The sequence below is a fragment of the Myodes glareolus genome, chromosome 19 (assembly GCF_982192425.1).
Source record: "Myodes glareolus chromosome 19, mMyoGla1.1, whole genome shotgun sequence".
Taxonomy (NCBI): Eukaryota; Metazoa; Chordata; class Mammalia; order Rodentia; family Cricetidae; genus Myodes; species Myodes glareolus.
Window position 1 is genome coordinate 34587172 of NC_142044.1, and position 7257 is coordinate 34594428.

Here is a 7257-nt window from a genome sequence, read left to right on the forward strand (position 1 = left end):
GTCCCAAAGAAACATACAGAGGAGGAAGTCTAACAATCATAAATTGGTTGGCCTATTAGCTCAGACTTCTTATTAACTCTTATTTCCTACATTAACCCATAATTCTTCTGTGTCAGCCATGTGGCTTGGTACCTTTTATCAGTAAGGCATGCTTGCTTCCTCTGTACCTGGGTTACGACTGAAGGCTCAGCCTTTCCTCTTCCCAGAATTCTATTCTGGTTGCCCTGCCTGGCTACTGACCAATCAGCATTTTATTAAACCAATACAATAGAGAAATCTTTGCAGGGTACGAGACCATTGTCCCACAGCACATAGACACCAGAATGTGGCTAAGAATCAAAGTTTGGATATGTGTGGGTGTATGTATGTATGTATGCATGTTCATATAAATAGTATGTAGCACTTATATATATCTATGTCATTCCAATTAATACTTATGGTGGATTCTCTGACCTCTATCAATGTCAAGAAAGTCAGGACTTTGATTTCTTCTGAAAGCTTTAGTATTGGTCTCTTACACATAAATTGAAGCCATCTTCAGGGATGATTCAAAATTCAAGGTCGTCAGCATTCCAACGGGTCTCTAGTTGTCTTCGCTACACTTATGATTACAAATGTTTTGCACGTTGTGATCCCAGGATGTCCTCACAGCAAAGCAGGGTGACAGTACACGCACGGATTCGTATCCACACACTCCATTATTCTGTTTCTGTATTTGATTCTCTTTCACCAGCACCACGTCATCTTAACTGCTACAAACCTAAAATTAGTCTTACAGCAACACACAGTAGGTTCTTCACTGTTCTAATTGATCCTGGTTTACTCTAGTTCCTCCTCATCTCCATCTAAGTATTTGGACAGGGATTGCAAAGAACTTCTAAATCGTTCTAGCGATTGTTGTGACTCCATTTTCCGTTCACGGACGGAGACCTCACATGTACACAGAAGTCTTCTAGTTCTTTTGTTCAGCATCGCCACAGGTCCAAATCTTACTTTGCGAAAAAACTTGGTTTATGCAAAACTTACTTGACATAAACTTGGGTGGGAAGGGATCAGGCAGCCACATAGCTAGAGGAAACAATGAGGGCCAGGCAGCAGGAGCTGCCAGGCAGCATCACATCCAAAGAATGATGTTGCTTGGAGGGATGCACCTGCCACAGACATCCTTACATCCTTGCCCAGCTTCTAGAGAGGCTCGTGGGAAATAATGTACCCATTAGCAAATGCAGCAGCTGGAGATGTCAGTAAATGATAGTTGAAAGACGTAATGCAAACAAATCTAGCCCTATACTCTACACTTTATCAGTTTGACCACTATACAACCTAGTTCTCTAAAGCTTGGATAAAGGGTGAAAACAACAGAGTGTAGTATAGATATCCTGCACAAGGTTGAGAACTTCCAAGTTTCTCATTCTCTGCAAACTGGCCAGTTGTGGGTCTCTGTGTTAAATGTGATCTGCTGCAAGAAAGAGGGTTGAGAGATGCACTGACCTGTGGGTACAGTAATCATTCAGTCACTTTATTACTATGCCCATAACACCCAAGGTCATGAATCTTCAAGGAAAAGGCGTCAGAAAGATTCTAAGACTCAGAGGCAGTGGATGACTAGAAGAAAACTCTTTTCTGGATACAGCATAGCAGTTGTGGTCATATGAACTCATAGCAGCTGTGACAGCATGCACAAGACTTATGTAAGCTCAAGCCAGACCAAACTCCTGGATGGAGGGGAGAGGTGGGCACAAAGTCCCACCCCTAACTGGAGAGCTATTGGTATTTGATAGCTTCTGGAAGAGAGAAGTTAGGTTGTTTTTTTTTTTTAAATGAAGTGTGACAACTAATATAGTGACCATATTTCAGGACAAGCCCTGCACCAAAGAATAATTGGGTGGCACAAAATGAACTTCATGCATTGAGAGAGAGAGAATAGAGAGAATATTGAAATTTGGGTAGGGAGGTATCAATCTGGAAGGAATTTGGGGGGAATGAATATGATTGAGAATTTCATGCAGCATATTTTCAAGAATGAACAGAATATTATTTTAAAAACTAGATCAGTGTGAAGTAGAGTGTGCCCAGCCTGTAGTAACACCATCAGGCATTATGCCTGGTGCACGACTTAGCCCTGGTTTGTCTCTGGTTCAACTGCAGTGACCAGCAGAAACAGTTTGGCCTCGTCCACATCCATTCTTCCAGAGCCACCACCCCACTTTGGAAACGGCCTGCTGCAAGTTTCACTTAGAAGAATAAACAAACAAGAATTTAGCAGCACTGGGCCTTCAGAGACCAGCTTATAGCTTTGAGCGCAAATGTCCTTCACATCCATCTGTGTTGATGCAAGTGATAGAATTCCTCTTTTCCTTGAAGCAAAGTTATTTCTTTTATGTGTGTCTTGAATCATCTCACAGACATCTAAGATTCTGCTTTCAAGAATTTATTTTTAATTCTGTGTATATGCAAGGTAGACATGCATGGGAACAGGCTCCCCATCAAGGCCAGAAGAGGATGCTATATACTTGGCGTTGGAGTTGCAGGTGGTTGTGTGCCACTCAACTCAGGGTCTCTATAAAAGCAGTACTTACTCTTAAACGCTGAGCCCTCTGTCCAGGCCCTTGAGATTCTGGTTTCAATTCTAGTGAATATATAACCTGGAGTAGAAATTCTAGATAGTGTAATAGCTCTATTTTTAATTTTTTTGAGGAAATTCCATACCATTTTCCACAGTAACGTCACCATTTAATAGTCTACCAATAGGGTCCACATGGCTAAATTTCTCTACCTCTTTGCTAACCTGTGACCCTTTGATTTTGTTTGCAATAGTTACATAGGGTTGATGGGATACCCAGTAGCTTTGATTTGCATTTCCTGATGATTAGAGACGCATTCTGTGTCAGGTGGCTGTTCGCGTGTATCTTTGGAGAAGAATCCATTCAGACACGCTTGATCTGTTTTAAAGACTGGCTGTTTAAAGTTTGTTTTCCACATTGGATTTTTCTGTGAGTTGAAAACCTTTCTCATCTCTCCTGACTATTAACCCTTCAGTTAAATGATCTGCGGATGCTTTCTTCCACTCCTCAGCTTGCCATTTCATTCTCGTGATGGCTTCCTTGGCTGTGCAGAAGGGTTTGGGTCTGCTATAACTCTTCTTTTGCTTTGATTGCCTGTGTTTTTGGTGATATAGCTAAGAAATTGTTGACATGACGCACAGAGAGATGGTGTCATACCTAAGTACAAAGTGCCCAAGTCAGTCAACTCATAGAGAGGATAGAGTGGAAACTGCCAGGAGCCAGAGAGGGAAGTAGAGTTGTTCATTTCAGGTTTGCAAGACAAGTTCTAGAGATCCAGTGCCTGCATTGACATCACGGCACTGTGCACTAAAGCACCTGCTAGAGGGGCTGAGTTACTACTAGGCAGGCTCACACAGACACACACATGTAGCGGCATTTCAACTGTATTTTAATAAATCTTGCCTGAATATCTGAGTAAAACAGCCCCTAGTGGTCAGTCTTACAGACCAGGTAATGGTAACACACACCTTTAATATAAGTATCCACAATGACTCACACTTTTTAATCCCAGTAGCCACACTTGTTGCCTTAGAAACTGGGTGGTGCATGCCTTAATCACAGCGGTGTGTGCTTTTAATTCCAACCCTAGAAAGGATTATAAAATAGAAGGGAACAGCTCTCAACACACAATCTCATTCTGAGATTCCTGGAAGCAGGATTGTCATTTTGGATTGAGGTCAAGGTAAAAGCCAGTGACTGACTGTTTTGGCTGTTTTGCTTTTCGGATCTTCAGGTCAAACCCCAATTTCAGTCTGAGTTTTATTAATTGTGCTACACACACACACCCCAAAAACCAAAAACATGGAAGCTAGAAGAAAACTTTAGGACAGTGTTTTTGTTCAATTTGTATGTGTGTATTATGCCTACACTAACCAAATTGTATCATTAAATATTTAGGGCTTTCAAATTTCAAAATCACACTTCAATAAAGATCTCCAAACACACACATGAAAAACAGCAGAAAATATCAATCAGTAACCACGTTAATCTATTTTCCAGCCTCCATTCTTCTCCAGAGCTCCACACTCCCAACTTCCAAACCAAATCTCCCTTTATTCTCTTGGGTAAACACTTAGCTCCAGCCAGGCTTGTTGCTATGCAGTGCTGTTCCAACCTCACCGCCCAGGGTTATTAGGTTCACACTGTGCTGCTGTCTCCAGAGTCAGGAAGCCAGTGTCCCCAGCTCCGCAGGAAGTCTTCCCAGCCAATTAGCCATTCTGCACAGAAGCTCGTCTGCTGCTGTGGTGGAACATACATTTGTTGTTCGACGTTGAGCAGTTACACATTGTTCCCTAAACCGAAGTGAAAGCCTATCCAGGAGCCGAGCCTACCTGAGAAAGCTGTTCAATCCATCAGAAGCTTTCCGACGCTTTGATGCCGTGAGAAAACTTAGAGATCCCTTATGCTTGGCTTCCTTTCAAGGAGGAAATATGTGAACACAGAATGAAACCCAGGCTTGGCGCCACGTTTAAATTCTGGTTTTTGTAAGCTGTGGGACCTTGGTTAAGTTCTTTGGATCCTGTGAACCACTTGTCAAAGTGGAACCCCTCTGCCACAAGATTTTGGGTTTCTTTGTGTTATTTTGTTTGATGTGAAGTGAGAAGAAAACAATATAAAAACTCCTTTGGGAACAAAAGAACCTGATGTGTCCAAAGAAATGGGCGTCAGCTGGTTATTAATTGTATCCTATAAATTGACAGTTTTCTTAGTACTGTATTCATGTTCTCTCATTCCAAGGATCATGATAACTCTATTGGGTTGAACTTCACAACTGGGTAAACTGAGGTTTAGAAAGGTTAATAACCTGGCCACCCAGTTGGCACTTGATTGAACTGTGATCCAACCCAGATAATGTATTTCAAGATGGACCTCTTCCAGTCTACCTAATGTTATAGGGTCTCTTGCAGGAATGTGTAGGCAACACCCTGCAAAACAGGTGAAATCTGGTCATTGTGTTCAATAGTCTTTTTATATAGAATTATGTATATTTATGAGGTACAATAGGCCACCAGAATGATTTAAGTGTGGAGGGAGGGTAGTTCCTGCTGGTTTTATGTAGCATGAAAATTTTATAGATATTGTCAGAGTAATAACTACACTTAAAAATAAACAATATATAACTCAATGAAGTGTTTCAAACCAACACTCTTCTGCAATTGATAATCACATAAATAGACCGTACACCCCCCCTCTCAAGAATACACAGGAAACTGGAATTGTAGAGTTATAGATATGATAATGAACAAACTGAACAAATTTCCTCCCACAGTGACTTTGTGGGATAGTGGCCCCACGTCTTTATTGGCACTTGATCTTAAACAAATTTTTCAATGAGTTCTTCACGGTAAGTGTGTGATAATTGTCTCACTGTGTCTTTAATTTCTAATTCATCATTGGCTACAGTTGGGCAACATGGTTTGGGTGCCCGCCATTCCCCAAATTGTTGGCCCACATGTCTACTGTGTGGCCTCTCTACTTTTATGAACTTAAAAAATACATTTCTTAGAAGTGAATGTGCCAGACCTAAGTCCCCTGTTAAATACATGTTTCAAAATGTACCTTCCCATGACTGCAGGGGTGTACCTGGAGTGTGAATGCACCTCTCAACCTGGGAAGGTGCTCCTTTCCAGTCCTGTCAGGAGCACTTTTCGTCCAGCAGAGGACATTTGCATGTAGCTATGGTATTGTCTCTGGTCTGTGGTCATTCAAACTCTTTCCTGGTGTGCTACTGTGGGAGCTCCTTCTGCTCCTTCAGCCAAAAGCCTTTAAGATATCAGTCCACTTAAGCATGGTCTCTTACTGTAAATGCAGCTGTAAAGTCTGCGCTCACTCTCTTGCTTCTGGTTCTTGCTTCCAGCTGTTAGACTCCGTTCGTGTTCCCCGTCTGTGCAGAGGACAGTGACCTATAAGTCTCCCCTAAATAACCCTTAATTATACACAGTTCTGAGCGAGTGTGTGACTACCCTGTGACTTCTGCCATCATCTGGCACCCAAAGGTGGGGACCAGTCCACACTTTTTGAGATTGTCCTCCAGCCACATAAGGCATTGGGCACTGACTCTCCCACCCACAACCTGCTATCTCCCCTGGTGCACACAGTCTGCAACTCACATTGAGGGAAAACTTTGGATTTCCTATTTATCACAACACTCAGAATTTGATCACCTCAGTAACTGTTCTTAATTTGTTAAAGCATATTTTTCAGTACCTAAGTAAGCAACACATGCTGTTCACTGCTGTTAGCATCTCTTGGCCACATGGCTGCAACTGTGACACCTACTGGCTGATAATGATTATTACACCAATTCCAATTCATTGTAATTGCATTATAACATGTAATACAATATGAAAAACTACAAAAAAAATGACTGATAACATCCAAGAGTTCAATAATTATTTTGCTTATATTATGGAAGGTATTGTGCAAAACTTATACTATTTTCCTTCCTATTTGATTCTAGGAATTCGCTTTCTTTTCAATATTAATCATTAAAAATGGTTAAATACTATGGAGAGGGATAGCATCAATTTGACAATTTTCTGAAGGAATTTGTGCTGTTGAATCTGTTGAAAAGTTATGTCCAAAGATGAGGCGTTATCTTTACTGAACAAGTTGGAATCCTCAGTGAGGACATTAGAACAGAACATTGGACAAAAGATTCAGGTTTTAAAAGAGGCAGAAATGAAAAAATTTAAGATTGAGTAATGTATTAATATTGATGAGCAGGGATAGAAGTACAAGGACAGGATTTAGCCTCATCAGTACATGCCAGACCCCTGGATGACTTAATACAGAATTTTAACTGCATATCTGATTTCCTCAGAAAGACCATCTGGCTCAAAGTACCCTAAGGTAGTCAAAGAAATATGCATGGAAACCAATACATATGAGCGATCTAAAAGATAGAAAACAAACAATAGTTTCTTGTGGACTACATTTACCATTTGTCAGAAATGATGAAAATATGGGCTTTCAAGCACTAAGACAGCTCCACATGATTGGCTTCAATTAATCTCAGCCATCCTAGAATATGGACCTCAGCTGCTTTGCAAGTGTTATTAGAGAGAAGAGGCAAAAATTCTAGAACAGGAGGAAAGCAAAAGGATTTGAGACTTCCCAAGATCAAATTGTTGGTGAGGGTCATTACTCTGATCCTCAGGAACAGGCTTGCTATGATGAATGCACCTTGTGC